Here is a 23,141-nt window from a genome sequence, read left to right on the forward strand (position 1 = left end):
AAATTTGTTATAAAAACTACAACATTTCATGGCAAAAATGTACTTTAAAACTTAAATGTTTCTCTCCGCCTTCAAAACGGGGGCCAGTAAAATGTTTTGCCCGCGAGGTGGTGAGGCCGGCCCTGGCCACTGGTATAATGCATTTAGTTAAGAGAGTTAAGTGCACAAATGGATTGATTGCACAAATCAGTTGACTGCATGTGTGGGTACATTTACATTTACATCATTTAGCAGACGCTCTTATCAAACAGACTCACGAGCCCCTCATGATGAGTTCATATTTTTTTGGGGCCCCCACCCCATCAAAGTTCCCCATCGCAACCAACTAACCAACCAATTAGCCCCCTCCGAAACACAGCCAGCCAACTAACCAACCAATCAGCCCCCCTCCGAAACACAGCCAACCAACTAACCAACCAATCAGCCCCCTACGAAACAAGGAGGCAGAGGAACTGTTTTTTAATACTACACCTGATCATGATGAAGACAGTAATGAAATTCAGCAAAGCAGCTTACAGTATGGTTTAGAGACGGTTCATCCCTTAATGCTGCAGCATGCTGTCCACATGAAAGGTGATGATTAGATTAGGGGTTTGATTCACAAATGCTCTCCGCCACATCCATTGGATAGGATACACGAGGAAAGATCCAGTCGGGAAACTGGGCGTACTACAACACAAGTTAATGCAACTGCCTAGAGCCTACCTCAAATGCTAATTCGCTTTTATACCTCCTACTGTGTTTTTGGTGTGCCGATTGGGGACATTACTGGCTACGATCAATACGGGAAAAAACGGGAATCGTTTCTATTAGGCTACCTCATGAATTATTCAAACGTGTTTGGCTGAAGTTTAGTTTAAAAGCTACTTTATCTTACAACTTTTAAAATCAGGCTACTTTTGTGATGAGGTGGTGTTGAAGGAGTCAGGCGCAGGAGGGTAAATCACAGAATAACAGGCTTTAATCCACAAAATACAGGTTTACGCAAAACTGCGTCAAACACACTCCAGGGCACAAAACAGGTGCACTGGAAAATACTCCCGTCGAACAAAATACACGAGCTCCACAAAGCTTCACTAACCTTCACAATAAACAATCACCCACAAGGACAAGGGGGCAGAGGGAACACTTATACACTGACTAATTAGCGGATTAGAACCAGGTGTGTGTGATAACGAGACAAGACAATTGTGATGATGATTGGGGCGGCAGTGGTTAGTACTCCGGTGACGACGAACGCCGAAGCCTGCCCGAACAAGGAGGGGAGGCAGCCTCGGCCGAAGTCATGACAACTTTATCTAATCACTTAAATCAGGCTACTTTATCTAATCTATTAAATCAGGCTTCTTTATCTAATCTATTAAATCAGGCTTCTTTATCTTAGATATCTTAAATCAGGCTGCTTTATCTTAAATCTATTACATCAAGCTACTTTATCTAATCTCTTAAATCAGGATACTTTACCTTCTTGAGTTCTTGATTCTATGTATTCAGCTGTAATGTTATTTCTGATAAAAACTCCTATTGCCATAATAGCAATTGTAGCATTACCTGTGTCTCTACATGGATGTTATGATATTGTGTGGGAATGGGCCTAGTGGTCTCTAGCTACTAACAGCTATAGTGTTTTTAGCACGCATTTCAGCGGGGCATGTTAACAGTTGCTTTCCTTTGATTCTGCCATGACATGCAGAATGTCACTGTGCGTTAGCAAAGATTAAAGGATCTGCTGTGACCAGAGCTGGGGCTTGTTAAATTGATCCCCCCCCTGTCAGTGTTTTAGAGCTGTCAACCGACATGAACCGTGACTGCTTCAAAAGGGCTAAGATGTAACGTAGTCAAAAATCACTAAACTAAAACGCCCATCATACTTAGATCATATTCAGGCAGCGTGTGGTGATACCAACACCCGAAAAAGGCCCAATGTACCACGGCTATAGCACATTGATGGAAAAAACACACACGAAATTCCACAGCGTTACGGCCGAACACTCCAACTGTAACACTTCAGGCTAGTTGATCTGTGAAGGCCCGCAAGGGAGACCTGGACTGGAATGGAGATTTCAGATTTGATCTGCTTGACCCCAAAACGACAGACAGCAGATACAGAAACAAACTTTTACTGAGTTATTGGCACAAACGTTTTCTTCTTCTTTGTCATTTGTCACCTGTAATTTCTTTCAAATTCAGTCCTGCATTCCCTTAAAGAGCTCTTTCTCCAGCCTCTTTCTCCACCCTCTTGTAGTTGGGAGCAGTTCCTCTGTGCTGACGAATCACAAATGATATGCCTTCAAGTTATATAAAGTACACAACCTATTTTAAGGCCACTAAATAACAGTTGAAAGGTACTAAACATTCTGGCTAAGTGACAATATAATAACCTTTGCATATACCACAGGAGGTTGGTGACACCTTAATTGGGGAGGACGGGCTCATAGTAATGGCTGGAACGGAATTCATGGAATGGTATCGAACTCATCAAACATGTGGTTTCCATGCGTTTGACACCAATCCATTTACTCCATTCCAGACATTATTATGAGCCGTCCTCCCCTCAACAGCCTCCTGTGATTCATACCCCCTTGACTTATTTCCACATTTTGTTGTGTTACAGCCTGAATTCCATTTACACACAATACCACATAATGACAAAGTGAAAACATGTTTTTAGAAATGTTTGCAAATTTATAAAAAAATGAAATACAGAAATATCTAATTCACATAAGTATTCACACTCCTTTGCTATGACACTCCAAATTGAGCTCAGGTGGATCCAATTTCCTTTGATCATCCTTGAGATTACTTGATTGGAGTCCAGCTGTGGCCAATTCAATTGATTGGACATGATTTAGAAAGAAACACACCTGTCTATATAACGGTCCCACAGTTGACAGTGCATGTCAGAGCAGAAACTATACCATGAAGTCCAAGGAACTGAACGTAGATCTCCGAGATAGAATTGTGATGAGACACATATCGGGGAAGGGTATAAAACAATTTATAGAGTCTTAAAAGTTTCTAAGAGCACAGTGGTCTCCATCATTGGGAAATTGAAAAAATATCTACCTACCCAGACTACCTAGAGCTGGCCGTCTGACCAAACTGAATTATTATTTTTTAATCCATTTTGAATTCAGGCAGTAACACAACAAAATGTAGAATAAGTCAAGGGGTATGGAATACTTTCTGAAGGCGCTGTATAATGAACGCGTGCTCTACAGTTCTAATGCCGGGCCGCATTAATCATTTCCTGCCCGACCATTTTAATAATCCGCCCTTAACGATTGAGGCTGACCATAGCCTGCGGTATTTAATCATTTTTATTCCAACCCTCACAAGCTGTCATTGTAATTACATAATACAGTACAAAGCAGGGAACTCCATAGGTGTCACATACACAGGAATTGGAAGCAACAAAGCAGGTCATGCACAAAATAGAGCTTCACCAAAACATGTTGAAATCATCCAACCACCAGGCGTATTTAAGATTACCTCTCATGCATAAAGACTTGGAAACAGTTGACGACACAGCATAAGTTTACAACATTAATCTTCCATGACAAAAGTCCATTGGGGGCTGAGGAATACAAGAAAGGCAAATGCAAGAACGAAATTGGTCATAAAAACAAATATATATACAGTGAGGAACAAAAGTATTTGATCCCCTGCTGATTTTGTACGTTTGCCCACTGAAAAAGACATGAACAGTCTATAATTTTAATGGTAGGTTTATTTCAACAGTGAGATACAGAATAACAACAACAAAAAAACAGAAAAACACATGTCAAAAATGTTATAAATTGATTTGCATTTTAATGAGGGAAATAACAATTTGACCCCTCTGCAAAACATGACTTAGTACTTGGTGGCAAAACCCTTGTTGGCAATCACAGAGGTCAGACGTTTCTTGTAGTTGGCCACCAGGTTTGCACACATCTCAGGAGGGATTTTGTCCCACTCCTCCTCTTTGCAGATCCAACTCCAAGTCATTAAGGTTTCGAGCCTGACGTTTGGCAACTCGAACCTTCAGCTCCCTCCACATATTTTCTATGGGATTAAGGTCTGGAGACTGGCTAGGCCACTCCAGGACCTTAATGTGCTTCTTCTTGAGCCACTCCTTTGTTGCCTTGGCCGTGTGTTTTGGGTCATTGTCATGCTGGAATACCCATCCACGACCCATTTTCAATGCCCTTGCTGAGGGAAGGAGGTTCTCACCCAAGATTTGACGGTACATGGCCCCGTCCATCATCCCTTTGATGCTGTGAAGTTGTCCTGTCCCCTTAGCAGAAAAACACCCCCAAAGCATAATGTTTCCACCTCCATGTTTGACGGTGGGGATGGTGTTCTTGGGGTCATAGGCAGCATTCCTCCTCCTCCAAACACGGCGAGTTGAGTTGATGCCAAAGAGCTCCATTTTGGTCTCATCTGACCACAACACTTTCACCCAGTTCTCCTCTGAATCATTCAGATGTTCATTGGCAAACTTCAGACGGGCCTGTATATGTGCTTTCTTGAGCAGGGGGACCTTGCGGGCGCTGCAGGATTTCAGTCCTTCACGGCGTAGTGTGTTACCAATTGTTTTCTTGGTGACTATGGTCCCAGCTGCCTTGAGATCATTGACAAGATCCTCCCGTGTAGTTCTGGGCTGATTCCTCACCGTTCTCATGATCATTGCAACTCCACGAGGTGAGATCTTGCATGGAGCCTCAGGCCGAGGGAGATTTGACAGTTCTTTTGTGTTTCTTCCATTTGCTAATAATCGCACCAACTGTTGTCACCTTCTCACTAAGCTGCTTGGCGATGGTCTTGTAGCCCATTCCAGCCTTGTGTAGGTCTACAATCTTGTCCCTGACATCCTTGGAGAGCTCTTTGGTCTTGGCCATGGTGGAGAGTTTGGAATCTGATTGATTGATTGCTTCTGTGGAAAAGTGTATTTTATACATGTAACAAGCTGAGATTAGGAGCACTCCCTTTAAGAGTGTGCTCCTAATCTCAGCTCGTTACCTGTATAAAAGGCACCTGGGAGCCAGAAATCTTTCTGATTGAGAGGGGGTCAAATACTTATTTCCCTCATTAAAATGCAAATCAATTTATAACATTTTTGACATGCATTTTTCTGGAGTTTTTTGTTGTTATTCTGTCTCTCACTGTTCAAATAAACCTACCATTAAAATTATAGACTGATCATGTCTTTGTCAGTGGGCAAACGTACAAAATCAGCAGGGGATCAAATACTTTTTTCCCTCACTGTATCCCACAGTCATCAATTCCCGCATTCACATGTGCACTGGCAGTCACTTTAGTAAAAAATGTGCTGCCAACAATTCCAATGAAACTTAATCTATTTGCCAAACCCAGGCTACTATGTTTGAAGAGTACACCCTATATCCTACCCTGACTAGCTACCATGCAAGAAAAATGTATATATGTCTTTTTTTTTTTTGTGGGGCATCCAACACCTGGAGTGCTGGAGTTTCAACCTTTTTATAAAATATTGAGTGACAACGTGGAATGTATAATGATAGCAAGTTCCTAACATGTAGCATTGAATATTAAAACCAATGTAATATCTTGAGAATTGTGTGTACGTGATATGTACAATATGCAACAGTGACATAGTGACATTTACACTTGAAAGTCCCTAGCGTTCGAGTCAAATTCTGACCCCTATACTTGAGTCAAGTCACAAGTCCAACAATCTTTGAAGCTACATTTCATAACGTTTCATAACACAGAATCTTACAATGTTGCACATTAATAACTAGCTAATACAGCAGCTACGGTTGAAGTCGGAAGTTTACATACACCTTAGCCAAATACATTTAAACTCAGTTTTTCACAATTCCTGACATTTAATCCTAGTAAAAATTCCCTGTTTTAGGCCACTTTATTTTAAGAATGTGAAATGTCAAAATAATAGTAGAGAGAGTGATTTATTTCAGCTTTTATTTATTTCATCACCTTCCCAGTGGGTTAGAAGTTTACATACACTCAATTAGTATTTGGTAGCATTGCCTTTCAATTGTTTAACTTGAGTCAAATGTTTCGTGTAGCCTTCCACAAGCTTCCCACAATAATTGGGTGAATTTTGGCCCATTCCTCCTGACAGAGCTGGTGTAACTGAGTCAGGTTTGTAGGCGTCCTTCCTCGCACATGCTTTTTCAGTTCTGCCCACACATTTTCTATAGGATTGAGGTCAGGGCTTTGTGATGGCCACTCCAATACCTTGACTTTGTTGTCCTTAAGCCATTTTGCCACAACTTTGGAAGTATGCTTGGGGTCATTGTCCATTTGGAAGACCCATTTGCGACCAAGTTTTAACTTCCTGACTGATGTCTTGAGATGTTGCTTCAATATATCCACATACATTTCCTTCCTCATGATGCCATCTATTTTGTGAAGTGCACCTGTCCCTCCTGCAGCAAAGCACCCCCACAGCATGATGCTGCCACCCCCGAGCTTCACGGTTGGGATGGTGTTCTTTGGCTTGCAAGCAACCCCCTTTTTCGTCCAAACATAACGATGGTCATTATGGCCAAACAGTTCTATTTTTGTTTCATCAGACCAGAGGACATTTCTCCAAAAAGTACGATTTTTGTCCCCATGTGCAGTTGCAAACCGTAGTCTGGCTTTTTTATGGCGGTTTTTGAGCAGTGGCTTCTTCCTTGCTGAGCGGCCTTTCAGGTTATGTCGATATAGGACTCATTTTACTGTGGATATAGATACTTTTGTACCTGTTTCCTCCAGCATCTTCACAAGGTCCTTTGTTGTTGTTCTGAGATTGATTTCCACTTTTCGCACCAAAGTACGTTCATCTCTAGGAGACAGAAAGCGTCTCCTTCCTGAGCGGTATGATGGCTGCGTGGTCCCATTCATACTTGCATACTATTGTTTGTACGGATGAACGTGGTACCTTCAGGCGTTTGGAAATTGCTCCCAAGGATGAACCAGACTTGTGGAGGTCTACAATTTTTTTTCTGAGGTCTTGGCTGATTTCTTTTGATTTTCCCATGATGTCAAGCAAAGAGGCACTGAGTTTGAAGTTAGGCCTTGAAATACATCCACAGGTACACCTCCAATTGACTCAAATGATGTCAATTAGCCTATCAGAAGCTTCTAAAGCCATGACATCATTTTCTGGAATTTTCCAAGCTGTTTAAAGGCACAGTCAATTTAGTAAACTGTGAATTGTGATACAGTGAATTATAAGTGAAATAATCTGTCTGTAAACAATTGTTGGAAAAATTACTTGTTTCATGCTCAAAGTGGTTGAAAACGAGTTTTAATGACTCCAACCTAAGTGTATGTAAACTTCCGACTTCAACTGTACCTAACAGTGGTAGCTAGCATATTAAATCAACGAGGGAGAGAGACTTTCTGACAAAATCATTAATAGTCGAGTCCAAGTCCAAGTCTTCAACAAATGTCCTTTGTTTCTTCTAGCATTAACTGTAAAAGCACCATTAAAAGACGGCTTCAAACTAAGATCGTCCTTGAGAAGGACTGTCAAGTTCATATCTGGAATGTGAATGTATTCATTGCTGCACATTATGTATAATCAAACTACGGCTGCCTGGAGAAAGATGCTGATGCATGGGAGACACTCTAAATGGCACACACTAAATGCAATTAAGGCCCATCGAGATGAAGGTCAGGGGCTGTTTGAACGGACCAAGACGATTAGAGCCTCAACATGGTGGTGTATTTAGAGAAGGAAAGCCCGTGCTCTGCCAAGGACGCTGTGCTACTCTCCCTCTCTCAACTCCACTCCTTCCTAATTGTACTCATTCCTTTAACCCTCCCGTTGTCCTAGGGTCAAAATGACCCGCCACTGTGTTGAACCAACTTTATTTAATTTTTATATTTTTGGGATCATTTGTGAGAAGGAGGCAGTGAGACTTTAAGGCATGTTAGGTCATCGACTTCCAGTTAGAAGTATCTCAGGTAGAGAGACACTAAGAGTAGTTATAAGACGAACAACTGGACGTAAAGATTTATTCGCAACATGGAGATAATACCCTGCCATAACCTGTCACATGTGCTATGGTTTGTAGTTCTGCATGATAACATGGTGTCACGGAATCAGCCAAGGCTGCTCCTCCTCCTTGCTCGGGCAAGCTTCGGCGTTCGTCGTCCCCGGAGTACTAGCTGCTACCGATCTACGTTTCTGTGTTTGACTTGTTTTGTCTTGATTGTGTACACCTGTTTCCTATTATGTTGTATTGTATTCCCTATATAACCCTCTGTCATTCATTGTGTGTTGTGTGTGATTGTTCTCGTCATTTTCGGCAGTTGCTTTTGTGCGGGTATTCTCCTCCCTGTTTGGAGGTTGTTTTGTACTCTGGTTACTTTGTTAGTAAAGTACGTTTCCAGTAGCTCGGTGTCCTGCGTTTGACTTCGCCTACCGCATTCACGTCGCACTTTGACAGAATCACACACCACTCATGGAGTCAGCAGGAGCGGCGGTGCCAGCTGGATCTATGGAGGCACGCGTCGAACACCAAGCGGCCATGATCCAGGCTCTCGGCACCGCCATGGAACGGGTGGTGAACACCATTGAGCGATGGGAAAGAGGGGGTCTACCTATACCCCCTCCAACGATACCACCACCATCGGCGATGCCCATCGCTTCACCTCCGGGGTCCAGTGGGATTCGGCTCTTGCTCCCGAGGGCTTATGATGGCACAGTGGCCGGGTGCCAGGGTTTCCTACTCCAGGTTGAACTCTACCTAGCAACCATTCACCCGGCGCCCTCGGGATACGAGAGCGTGTCCGCCCTCATCTCCTGTCTGTCCGGCAAGGCGCTGGAGTGGGCCAACGCCGAGTGGGGTGGGATAGACGCCGCTACGGTCAACTATGCGGAGTTCACCCGCCGCTTCCGGGCAGTATTCGATCATCCACCAGAGGGTAAAGAGGCGGGTGAGCGTTTATTCCACCTTAGACAGGGGAGGAGGAGCGCGCAGGAGTTCGCGCTGGACTTCCGGACGCTGGCTGCCAACGCGGGATGGAATGTGAGGGCCCTCATCGACCACTATAGATGTAGCCTGAGGGAGGACGTGCGTTGGGAATTGGCCTGCAGGGACACCAACCTCAGCTTTGATCAACTGGTGGACATGTCTATTCGCCTGGATACCCTGTTGGCTACCCGAGGACGTCCGGATTCGGGGCCGTCCATTCCATCCCCCAGCACTTCCGAGCCGACCCCTATGGAGCCCGGGGGTGCTGGTGCTAGGGAGACCAGGAGGGAGACCAGGAGGGAGGCCGTCCCCTGCACCAACTGTGGCCGCAGAGGACACACTGCTGGTCGGTGCTGGGGAGTCGTCAAGGGGGGGGGGGTACTGTCACGGAATCAGCCAGGGCTGCTCCTCCTCCTTGCTCGGGCAGGCTTCGCCGTTCGTCGTCCCCGGAGTACTAGCTGCTACCGATCTACGTTTCTGTGTTTGACTTGTTTTGTCTTGATTGTGTACACCTGTTTCCTATTATGTTGTATTGTATTCCCTATATAACCCTCTGTCGTTCATTGTGTGTTGTGTGTGATTGTTCTCGTCATTTTCGGCAGTTGCTTTTGTGCGGGTATTCTCCTCCCTGTTTGGAGGTTGTTTTGTACTCTGGTTACTTTGTTAGTAAAGTACGTTTCCAGTAGCTCGGTGTCCTGCGTTTGACTTCGCCTACCGCATTCACGTCGCACTTTGACACATGGAGATAGAACCCTGCCATAATCTGTCACATGTGCTATGGTTTGTAGTTCCGCATGATAGCAGAGCATATTGTGAATTTTTTTAAATAATAATAATAATATTTTCTGAATGGTAATGTTTGTGTACATCTTTATCACCTAATGAATGAATTATCTGAATCATGTCCACAAACTAATCCCATCATGACACTTATCGAGACATTTGTCCAACACATATGTGATCACATGAATTCTTCTTAAACATTTCAATTTCATGTGGCGAGTTTAGCAGAGCCACCAGCTGCTTTTTGGATGCATGCACAGCTGAAGGTTAGGGGGAAAAAACACAATGTTTCTACTAAACAATGAATGTCTGCACAAAAATGAAATCACAGGTGAGTATTAGAGGGATGGACTGACCCCTCCCCCAGTTCCTCGTTCCTCCAAAGCATGGAGACCTAAAGTATCTTCCCAATTTAACATGTATTTTCTGCTTCGTGGCCTCAGATCTGAATTTAACAGAAAATGAATGTTACATAATAGTGTAATGCCAATATTCTATAAACATAAACTAAATACTGTGATCTTTTCCCAGAGGTAAGGATTTTTCAAAAAAAAACATAAATGTTTTCATGTGGAATATTAATGCTGCCTAATGCTATAATCACTGCCTCGATCCTGCTGTCTCTAAACAGGGGTTACATATTTGGAATATAAACAGAGATTTCTCTAACTCATGTTTTATGTCTAACATACTACAGCATTGACATGAGTGGCTGTCTGGTTAAAACGATTGTTTGAGAAAAAAAGCTTTTCAGAATTCATCTGGTAATAACAATGTATGATTTTGTTTGTTTCAATCTCTGGGTGAACACCTCCATTGGCAAGTGATTTGACTTTTTTTGTGTTGCATTTATATACTTCAATAAAATATCGGACATTGGTGGCAAACTCTCAACACCATATCCTCTGTAGATCGTTTGTCTCTGTAGTTTAAACACAGAAATCTACCGATGTATAACTGTTTTAGATTGTCAGAAACCATTACTGGGATGTAAACGCCACACACTGCACTCTAAGAAAAATGGGTTCCAAAATGGTTATTCGGCTGCCCCCACTGTTTTTAGTTTTTTTGTGTAGCTCAGTTGGTAGAGCATGGCGCTTGCAACGCCAGGGTTGTGGGTTCGTTTCCCACGGGGGGCCAGTATGAAAATGTATGCACTCACTAACTGTAAGTCGCTCTGGATAAGAGCGTCTGCTAAATGACTAAAATGCAAATGTAAAACAGGCAAAATGTTAAAGGAGACGGTGCACCTTCCTCTAATGGAATTCTGTCCTCTTTTTTCATGCTAATGTCTTGCAAAGGGCAGATATGACGAGGGTAATGTTTAAGAATAATAATGGTGGGCTCTGCCTCGTTGCACTACAACCAATCTTTTGTTTTGTCTCACATCGAACTGAACCCTTAGGCATGCGTTGGCATAAGTCATGGCTGTGAAATGTGAGGTGCATGCTCACGCTGGTTAACTGACACCATCTCTCCTCTTCTGGGATAATTACACTCAACGTAGACCAAAGTGTGATGACAGATTTGCTCCCAAGCCGACTATGCCTCCAGGCCTTTCGACCCGACGTCCATTCCTTCGCCTTTGATGAGACTGAGGTAGCTGCTAGTTAAGGTGAAATCCCATGGAATGTTCCAGAGAGGTGGCAGCGGGGGGAAACCAAACCCTGCATAGACAATCATTCAGAGTCTGCAGCCAAGCACAAAATGAAGCGCGCCCATATTGCTCCCAGTAATCTGCTATATCCTCATTACCAGTCATTACCACTTATTAACAGTCATTCCCTCTAAATCTACAGCTAATGGCTTGATAAAACGCAGAAACAGAGAGAGAGCGTTAACTGAAACACACTGGAGGTAACCTCCAACGTGACTTGTAGACTTTATAAGTCTCTCCCATGGTCTGCAGACCAGAGGCAGTCTATGTTGTGGACAGAAACCAGCGGACTACCCTATGAAGTGGCGCTAAGCCGAACACACCGTTGGGTGCTCACTGTCTGTCCTCCAGGACATCTCCAACACCAGGTGTCACAGGAAGGCCAAGAAGATTATCAAGGACCTCAGCCACCCGAGCCACGGCCGGTTCTCCCCGCCTCCATCACTCAGATGCTGACAGTATAGGAGTATCATGGCAATAGACCAGACTCCCACTTCCCAAAACAACAGCCTACATGTTTCATTCTTCGTCAGAGTAAGGCTCTGTGGAATACAACTGTGTTGTACTGTAAGGGTTGTGTACAGTACTAAAGCACTACAGCAATTTGTATCATCATGTTCATGTCAAAACATTTTGTTCTGATGCTTGTACCTAATAAAGTCGTATTTATTCCTCAGAAATCAGTATAGTAAATAATTACATAACATTCTGAGAAACAGTATGTTACATATCCAAGTTCAATGCTGACGTGGCTTTTTATGGGTTTTAAATGTAAAGCTTGATATCATTCTGATCCCAAAGTTTGGGATTATCCTGATCCTAGAGAGGTTAGTGATGCTTCAATGTCCCGTCATCATAGAGGTTAATGTCCCGTCATCATAGAGGTTAATGTCCCGTCATCATAGAGGTTAATGTCCCGTCATCATAGAGGTTAATGTCCCGTCATCATAGAGGTTCATGTCCCGTCATCATAGAGGTTCATGTCCCGTCATCATAGAGGTTCATGTCCCGTCATCATAGAGGTTCATGTCCCGTCATCATAGAGGTTCATGTCCCGTCATCATAGAGGTTCATGTCCCGTCATCATAGAGGTTAATGTCCCGTCATCATAGAGGTCAATGTCCAGTCATCATAGAGGTTCATGTCCCGTCATCATAGAGGTTAATGTCCCGTCATCATAGAGGTCAATGTCCCGTCATCATAGAGGTTAATGTCCTGTAATCATAGAGGTTAATGTCCCGTCATCATAGAGGTTAATATCCCGTCATCATATAGGTTAATGTCCCGTCATCATAGAGGTTAATGTCCCGTCATCATAGAGGTTAATGTCCCGTCATCATAGAGGTTAATGTCCCGTCATCATAGAGGTTAATGTCCCGTCATCATAGAGGTTAATGTCCCGTCATCATAGAGGTTAATGTCCCGTCATCATAGAGGTTAATGTCCCGTCATCATAGAGGTTAATGTCCCGTCATCATAGAGGTTAATGTCCCGTCATCATAGAGGTCAATGTCCCGTCATCATAGAGGTCAATGTCCCGTCATCATAGAGATCAATGTCCCGTCATCATAGAGGTCAATGTCCCGTCATCATAGAGGTTAATGTCCCGTCATCATAGAGGTTAATGTCCCGTCATCATAGAGGTTAATGTCCCGTCATCATAGAGGTTAATGTCCCGTCATCATAGAGGTTAATGTCCCATCATCATAGAGGTTAATGTCCCGTCATCATAGAGGTTAATGTCCCGTCATCATAGAGGTTAATGTCCCGTCATCATAGAGGTTAATGTCCCGTCATCATAGAGGTTAATGTCCCGTCATCATAATGCCAAATGCTGAGCAGCACTTCCTTTTTGGCATAATAATAAAAGCAGTGACATAACAATATTTTAAAAATATACAGTAGTCATCTGTGTTATTACTTAACCTTCCCATTTTCCAACCGGTCTAGTAAAACGGATTAGAATTGCAACAAAATATAGACCATAAACTGCTTTGAAAACCCATTGCAAAAAAATACAAAATTGAGAATCGAATTTCGTTGAAGCATCTTTCCATCATATTAGTGGGATTATGAAGGTTTTCCGTATCGGCTGGTTGATGGGAAGCTTTACACAGCACCTTTAAGTGATATTGATTGGATTGAGATTATGGTATATGCTCTGAAAACATTGTTTCTCTGGACAAGCTCGAATCTGCCTTTGTAAAGGAACCTGTGCCGTCACGAGTGGATGCCTCCCAAAGACTTCTGATAGAAGCATTAATAATGGATGACATAGACGCCCGCTCGAGGACTACATCAACAATATTTAGGTATCCCAACTCCTCCTTCTCATAAGAACATGGAAACCACTACACCCAAGGGGAATTCTTTATGAGCATCAAATGATATCATGCGGTAGGAAATCTGCAAAGCCAAGTTTACAGTTTCTGCAGTTTAAAATATCAGCAGGATAAAAAAAATATCACGTTTTGATATGGAAGTTACAAACAGCACAGTAGATATGTGAAAAACAGCATCAGAGGGGAAATGATTACTGGCTGAATAAATATGCCTTATCGTGTATCAGACAGCAATGCCAACATACGGTACCTTCAGAAAGTATTCACACCCCTTGACTTTTTCCACATCTGGATTAAATTGAGATTTTTTGGGGGGTCACTGGCCTACACACATAATGTCAAAGTGGAATTATGTTTTCAGAATTTTTTGAAAAAATGAAAAGCTGAAATGTCTTGAGTCAATAATTATTCAACCCCTTTGTTCTGCCAAGCCTAAATAAGTTCAGGAGTAAACTTTTGCTTAACAAGTCACATAATAAGTTGCATGGCCTCACTCTGTGTGCAATAATAGTGTTTAACATGATTTTTGAATGACTACCTTACCTCTGTATCCCACACATACAATTATCTGTAAGGTCCCTCAGTCGAGCAGTGAATTTCAAACACAGATTCAATCACAAAGACCAGGGAGGTTTTCCAATGCCTCGCAAAGAAGGGCCCCTATTGGTAGATGGGTGAAAAAAAAGGCAGACATTGAATATCCCTTTGAGCATGGTGAAGTTATTAATTACACTTTGGATGGTGTATCAATACACCCAGTCACTACAAAGATACAGGCATCCTTCCTAACTCAGTTGCTGGAAAGGAAGGAAACCGCTCAGGGATTTCACCATGAGGTCAATGGTGACTTTAAAACAGTTACAGAGTTTAATGGCTGTGTTAGGAGAAAACTGAGGATGGATCAACAACATTGAAGTTACTCCACAATACTAACCTAAATGACAAACTGAATAGAAGGAAGCCTGTACAGAATAAAAATAAGCCCAAAACCTGCATCCTGTTTGCAATAAGGCACTGAAGTATAACTGCAACAAATGTGGCAAAGAAATCAACTTTATGTCCTGAATATAAAGCGTTATGTTTGGGGCAAATCCAACACAACACATCACTGAGTAACACTCTTCATATTTTCAAGCATGGTGGTGGCTGCATCAGGTTATGAGTATGCTTGTCATCGGCATGGGAGTTTTTTATGATAAAAAGAAACGGAATAGAGGTAAGCACAGTCAAAATCCTAGAGTAAAACTGGTTCAGTTTGCTTTCCAACCGACACTGGGAGACAAATTCACCTTTCAGCAGGACAATAACCTAAAACACAGGGCCAAATATACACTTCAGTTGCTTACCAAGACGACATTGAATTCTCCTGAGTGGCCTAGTTACAGTTTTGACTTAAATCGGCTTGAAAGTCTATGGAAAGACTTGAAAATGGCTTCTTAGCAATGAACTTTGTCATTATGGGGTGTTGTGTGTAGATGGGTGAGAAAAAATATATATTGAATCCATTTAGAATTCAGGCTGTAAGACAACACAATGTGGAATAAGTCAAGGGGTATGAATACTTTATGAAGGCTCTGTATGTACTAATGTAGCCAGGATGCTGTATGTTTGTGTTTGTCTGTCATTAATGCATGCAGAACCCATTGGGCTTTAAGCAATCCAAAAGCATCAGTCAATAACGTAAACAAGCAACTTCCTCCTAAGTGTGTTCACTAGTAAATGCTATGGCTGTTTATCAGAACCACAGCACTGCGCAAAGCCAGCCAATAATAAACTCAGGCTTTACCTGGTGGCCTCCAGATGTGAGCGTGACTGATTTCTCCACTACACCCTCTGGTGCGTGAGCGGTAAGGAGGTGTTCTCTGCGTAATTAGGGTAATAACAGGAAGAAGGTGAGATGGAAGAGAAGCAGGCCAGGCTGCCGGCCAAGCCTAACCACTCAATGTTATACGGGCCCACACTCTCCTGAGGAGCAGTGGAAATGGACAGTGCATCTCCTTAAATCCATGGGCAAATCACTGATTTTGCTATCCTAAGATGTCCAATGGCAGTACCACCTGTGGCTGTTTCAGTCTTGTCCAGGCAAGTCACAAATATCGTATACCATGTTTCACGATATATCAATATATAATAAATACAGTGCCATTCCTAACTATCCCACACAGGCTTAAACTGACAGTCACAAAGGAGGTGTGTATTTTGCACAAATCTGCTATCTGTCACCTTCAATCCATTTTCAAACTCGTATACCCACTGTCAGAGATGGTCCCCTTGGAGAGAGCTGTAAACAATAAGTCCTGTCAATGGGATAAACGACTCGGATTTATCATGTTCAACTGAAGTTATAATATACTGAACAAAAATATAAACGCAACATGCAACAATTTACAGTTCATATAAGGAAATAAGTCAATTGAAATAAATAAATTAGACCCTAATCTATGGATTTCACATGACTGGGCAGGGGTGCAGCCGTTGGTGGGCCTGGGAGCTAGGCACAGGGGGAGCTAGGCACAGACAATCTGAATTATTCTTTTTTCCACAAAAGGGTTTTATTACAGACAGAAATACAGAAATACTCCTCAGCACCACCATCGCCATTTCAGCTCATCAAACATGGGACCAACACTTTACGTGTTGCATTTATCTTATTGTTCAGTGTATATTCACTACACTCAATTTGGACCGCGTGACAAATTCAAGTGTTTGGCAACGAATCAAAAAAAGATCCACTAAAACGTCAACAGAATATCACTGTGCTGGACTCTCTTAATGCAAGTTAGCAGTCGAACACTGAACCCGAATGATAGTGGCTTTTCCACTTAATTAGAGAGGGCTTCAGTTTTTCTAATCTACAACTGGCCTCTCCAGTGCTCTGTGAACCGAGCATTTGCCTAATCTGTGTGTGTTGATAAAACATCCAGCACTCTCTCTCTGGCAGATGGGTTCCTAAGGCCAAAGAATGCTATTGTGCGGGCTGTGCAGATTAACGATGGACACATGAGCAGATACATTCAGTCACACAATATCACTGTCTGTCAACAAACTGCTGTTGTCCAGTACATGCAATACACTCTGTCCTGTCGCACTATATATTCTATCCTATCAGACAATATGTAATGTCCCTTTTATATAATACATCCAACAATATGTCGGTCAATGAGAGCGATGTGAATGCAATAACAATGTAAATGCCAAGATGTGGTGAAAACAAGGTTGTGTAAGAGACCTATTGTCCATGTTCCAACCATCCGTATAATAAGAGTAATTCATATGTGTGGTTATGTAACTGTGTATCACAACAATCTTGACTCCTTAGCAGATGATAATTAGCTGGGAAACAGAGGGGGAAAATAAACAATGACTTTACATTACAATGAAGTATTGAATTATGGAGACTTTTCATTGTGAGTCAGTTATCCTCAAAATGCTACTGAAATTCACCCTTTTGAACTGTTCACTTTGGTTAACATTTTATTCCTGTCTTGACCTCGCCTCTAGCCTCTCAGGTGGCTTCTTCTGCTCAAAGTGCCGATGGTGAAGAAACCATGCTGAGAGCTGCTGACACAGTAATTTAATTCCAAATAAAAAATAAATAGCCAGCGAAAAAATATACTTAGTATAATGGGTATTGTGCTCTCAACCTCCAACCACCTCTCAAGATTACAGAAATATCTATTTCAAAGCTTGGCTACTCTTCAGTGGACGGGGTAAATAAGCACTTTGGAAAACCACGTTACGAAAAGTGCAGCAATCATCTTGATCTACACAGGTTATTTGCAGACCTGCATGGGGTCAAATAGTATTTGTTTTCTTTAGCTGTGCTTGATTGAGCTTGGCTGGCTCAATGGAACCAACGGTCTCAGAAATGCAAACCATGTCTATCTGGCACTCCAAGGAGGGCTCAATCAAACGCTCAACGACTATTTTAAAGCAAATCAATACTGTTTGGGCACAGTTCCGGTGATTTGTACAGGCCTCAGCTGTTCCAGCATTCTGTTCTTAATCTCTTAGGGATCCTAGAGGTTCCCCTCTGTCTGTCGCTGTGCTAAGTCAGCTGTGCTCGTTGGGACTGACGTCAAACAGTGACCTGACGTCATCCAACCTGATCCCCGAGCGATGGGATTAACCCCTAGTACAGTATATGCATTGTTGCTTCCACTGACCCAGCATCGCCAAGCCATTTTAATCACAGCAGTCCCTGTAATGCTGAGCAATGCATGCTGGAGATGTGACAAGTGTCTTGATAATCAAATCTAATGGCAGCAGCCGCTTTAAAAATACACTTTTCTCTGGGAACGATGACTATTTTTGTTTGCAGAGCCTAGCGAATGGAAGGATGGAACGATTGTTTGTCCTGTGAAGTATATTATTCTGCAGTACTGTTCTGTAACTAAAGTACATTACCTCCTCATCACAGCTAAATGATTCATGAAAATGATCACAGGGACATTTTGATTCTCCGGTCTGCAGATGGTTGAACCTACAGTACAGTACTGCTCCATCAACAAGGCATACTATATTGTGTTTAAGCATGGATAATGGATGCACTCACTAACTGTAAGTCGCTCTGGATAAGAGCGTCTGCTAAATGACTAAAATGTAAAATGTAAATGTAAGAATGACTTGAAGCATTCAGGCTCAGAGGTCAATGTTCACACCACCCACTGAAAGACTGAAGACTGATCGGATGCCTTTGAGAAAAATGCTTTATTTTTACTTGAACTGAGCCGAATGCTACATATAGGAGCGCATACTTCTGTTTGTTGCAGCGTGTTCCCAAGGCGATGAACTAAGTGAACGTGACTGGGGAATCAGGTATCTATGCGGCCTGTGGTCATAAAGGAAGTTGTGTGGGGGAATCAGGTATCTATGCGGCCTGTGGTCATAAAGGAAGTTGTGTGTGTCACGATCGCCAATGAAGTATGACCAAAGCGCAGCGTTGGGAGTGAACATGATGATTTTAATTTTGAAACACACGACAAAACAAAACACGATCCGTGACGTCCTCAGTTACACCGACTGAATAAAGAACAAAAACCCACAACCACAAGGTGAACACAGACATTTAAATATGGCTCCCAATCAGAGATAACGAGCCGACAGCTGACACTCGTTACCTCCGATTGGGAGTCACTGACCAAACATAGAACGCGAACACCTAGACACTACCCACAGTACACAACACACGGAAATCTACACACCCTGACTAAACACAAAAAGTCCTAGAACCAGAGTGTGACAGTGTGGGGGAATCAGGTATCTATGCGGCCTGTGGTCATAAAGGAAGTTGTGTGGATTCCATGAGACAGTGGTGACGTCATCATGAAAAAAAGGATTCAAGATGTGGGTACATGTTTATGTAGAAAAGTCTGAATGAATTTGCCCTTCCTTTATTTAGTAACACAGTATCTAGTCTTGTGTTACCATACTCCTTCCTTTATTCAGTAACACAGTATCTAGTCTTGTGTTTCCATACTCCTTCCTTTATTCAGTAACACAGTATCTAGTCTTGTGTTTCCATACTCCTTCCTTTATTCAGTAACACAGTATCTAGTCTTGTGTTTCCATACTCCTTCCTTTATTCAGTAACACAGTATCTAGTCTTGCAGTATCTAGTCTTGCAGTATCTAGTCTTGTGTTTCCATACTCCCAAGTGTAGGAAGCCTGGAGCTGAAGCTAAACCGTATCTGACCCATGGATCAAGTCTACCCCTCTGAGGAGCTGTAGAATAGAGAGAACCAGGTGGGTTAGAGAAGACTTATTTGAATATGGTTCACACTGCTAGGGAATGAGGGGGCCTGGATCCAAGAGAATTGGTGAAGGTGTCAGTGGATGAGGAACTAAGAACATAAGAAAGGCAAAAATAAATATTAATCTTTCGCAACCAGCATTAATTTGAATAGCTTAGAAATAAATGTCGGGTCTACTCCATGTTCAAGGTTTTTGTAGACTTCAAAAGCATTGAAAGAAAAGGAAAGCTATACAACTATATTTTAATGCTGCAGAGATTTGACATACGGCATTTAATGTGAGCTGCAATTAAATCATTGTCAGCAGCAAACACTACAAGATACTGTAAAAATCACAATCTTAGTTTGCTACAAAAAAGTCTAAATGCTACACAGCTTTTAAAAAATGTATGATTTCCTCACAAGGTATGAGCAAAACCTACACTATTACAAAAAAATTCCAAAAGGGTTCTTCAGCTGTCCCCCAGGGAGAACCCTTTTTGGTTCCAAGTAGAACCCTTTTGGTTTCCATGTAGAACCCTCTGTGGAAATCAAAAAACAAAGGGTTCTACTATGGAGCCAAATAACTATTTTAGGTTCTAGGTAGCTCCTTTTTTTCGAAGAGTGTATGTTTAAATTTGGCATGTACAAATTCTGGCAAGATTTGACACCATCCTCTTTGACACCATACTCTTTGACACCATACTCTTTGACACCATACTCTTTGACACCATACTCTTTGACACCATACTCTTTGACACCATACTCTTTGACACCATACTCGTGCCAGCACTCCAAAGGCAACCATTAGCACCTCTAAATCCTTCCAGGTTGACAATTAATTCAGCTCTTTGTTCTCTTTTTGCAAAAGCCCATTTCACTTAAATGTTTTACTTGATCTTCAAAAAAGACACAAAATGAGGATAAGAAAAAGGCTGATCAAAGATAAACCTTCTTTCAGATCAACCAAACGAAAGTGGTGAGGTGTAGCATTATCAGTCGAAGCCTCTGAATCCATTCAAATTACTATGCATAATTCATATTTCAAAGGATTCATATTGTAATTAGGGGCTGAGGAGTGAGTATTAATGTTTGGTCTTGGCTGTGACGGAAAATATGTTGACAGCATAATTTTCCTCCAGATACTTGCAGTACACTATACTACATTAATGCCTGAAGTTTGTCGTTAATGACAGTTAGAGAGAATTTGATCACATAAACCATTATCTTGGCAAACATTTGCCTACAGATAAAGATGTGCAGACAGTAACAATGTGGCAACCTACAATCCTCCTTATGTATTCACAAAAATAAAACTGCATTGCCAAAGTAGCCTAATCTATCAGCATGTTGCCCAATATAAATTGTGGTTGGGGATAAGCAGTGGGGAACGAGTTGGAAAATATAAATGAACTGATTGATTCAAACACTGACTCATTTCTGTGTTGGCCTCGTACTGCTTCTAAAGACTTGTAAGTCCTCCAAGGGCACCATAATGCATGAACACGGGTAAACCTAGTGGCCTCGTACTGCTTCTAAAGACGTGTAAGTCCTCCAAGGGCACCATATTGTGGTCCTCTGTAGCTCAGCTGGTAGAGCACGGCGCTTGTAACGCCAAGGTAGTGGGTTCGATCCCCGGGACCACCCCATACACCAAAACAAAAAATGTATGCACGCATGACTGTAAGTGGCTTTGGATAAAAGCGTCTGCTAAATGGGATATTATATTATTATATTGCATGAACACGGGTAAACCTAGTGCTGTAGCACCATATGTGAACAACAGCAGTCGGGTGATTCTCATGAAACCAGTTTTATGCCTGTAGCAAATTGAGTAACAAAACCATGATGCATCTGCAGAAATCAACTCTCATTCGGGAAGACTAAGATGTCTAGTTTTTGCCAAAGTGTCTTATTTTAAATACATTTTACGGTAATGAAAACCTTAAATTCGGTAATGATAATAAGCTAATTCTAATGTATAGTCAATGGTTGTGCTCTGCTGGTAAATGTATTTATTTACTAGGACCACTCCCTAAACCTATTGTTAGATTTTTGGTTTTTTTAAAACAGTTATATGATTAAGTCAGGTTTGTCAAGAAATTTGGGTGGTATAGACCCCATTTAACTTTCTTTAAGCCTCAATCGCCAGTTTGTGTTTCTGCAAAGAGCAACCCCACCACTTAAAGGAGGAGCTGTTTTCACACTTATATATACTGTTGTTTGATATCCCAAGACAGTTTTTGGTCCATATCTCACATATTTAGATACTCAATATGCATATTGTCTTATGCAGTTTGCCCATAGGATCCCACTCAATCCAGAAATACATCTAAAAATACTTTTACAACCACAAATATTCACGTCCTAATACACCAATGTTACCTGTAAAGACCTTGGATAAAGTATTAACGTTGTTATGTTTAAGTCAAACTTTTGACTTTTGAAATTAGATGCATGTCATTAAGATCAGTTGATTTTTGTATTACGCAAGTCATTTGGGATCAAACAAATTACACTGATGATTTGTTGGGTTACTGAATCGCTGATACAGATGAGTAAAAAAATGTTCAATGGCAAACTATGTACACACGTTATGGAAACATGCTCTGAAACCTGCTCATCATTACCGTAATGCACCAATATTTAGGAAAGAATAAGAAAAATGAAACAAGTAATTTTGGCTTTAATCTGATAGTGACTTTTGTTCTTTACCCAAATATGTGAAAATCAATAAAATAAAATAAAACAACATGCATTCACAAGTGATTATGACAACAAAAACAAAAAAAAAACAAAAAAAGGTTGTGTTACGGTAATGAGAAATTACGAAATACATTTTAATAATTACATTTTTTAAATATTTGTATTTTCAGTGTTATGTTTAACTCAGCCCTTTTCATTAGGGGAGCTTAAAAAATACTAGAAAGTGATTTGTTTATTACTTTTTGGAATTTGAAAACTGTTGCGGTAATGAGATTTTTTTGTGTTGGTAGTTGTGGAAAATTGTGGTCAGATGCATAATATTTGATAATAAATAAGGGAAAAAGACCAATCACAACCATAAATGATGTAGACCTACTACTGTACATCCTAAGTGGGTTTACTGTTATGACGATTAGGTCTGATGTTATCATGGTCCTACATTACCATTATAGAAGTGCATTAAAGTGCACCAATAACCACCGGAAGCTATAGGAAATAGCTTTGTACATTTTCCTCTAATCTGGATGGTTCCCCCGTACAATAACAAATCATCTTTCCTTTAAGCAACATCATATGACGCCAGTCATATCCCAGTAGGAAACCACTCATAAAGGTTGGCTCACGTGTAACATATGGCAAAACAATGCTGCTGGGTGAGAAATGTATACTAGAGCCTTGGTCAAAAGGTCTGGATCTTTTTGCTAGTGTCCTCGACCTGTACCCAGAGAATAGCTGACCTGTGCCCAGAGAATAGCTGACCTGTACCCAGAGAATAGCTGATTCAAGCCGTGGTCCATCAATGTGGCAGGATAATCCTGATGGCCTCTCAGGACTTTGTTAAAAAGTGTTCCCCCGTTTGCATTTGGGTTTGAGTATGGGGAACTTCTTAAGACAGGGAATAGTGTAGACTCCCTGTATGTGAGTGGACTACAGCCAATGCCAAGAGGTCTGAACCTTTATGGCA

At 41.7% G+C, this 23,141-nt stretch overlaps 1 protein-coding gene across 1 annotated transcript in view; it reads right to left on the bottom strand.

Moving 5' to 3' along the window:
- Window positions 1-23,141, bottom strand: part of LOC311145963 (MAM domain-containing glycosylphosphatidylinositol anchor protein 2-like) — a gene marked incomplete at its 3' end in the record, with an annotated part of 191,280 nt that overhangs the window by 166,937 nt on the left and 1,202 nt on the right. The gene's annotated exons all lie outside the window — the stretch shown is intronic.

The sequence above is a fragment of the Coregonus lavaretus genome (genome assembly GCF_964263955.1).
Source record: "Coregonus lavaretus genome assembly, chromosome: 18".
Classification (NCBI taxonomy): Eukaryota; Metazoa; Chordata; class Actinopteri; order Salmoniformes; family Salmonidae; genus Coregonus; species Coregonus lavaretus.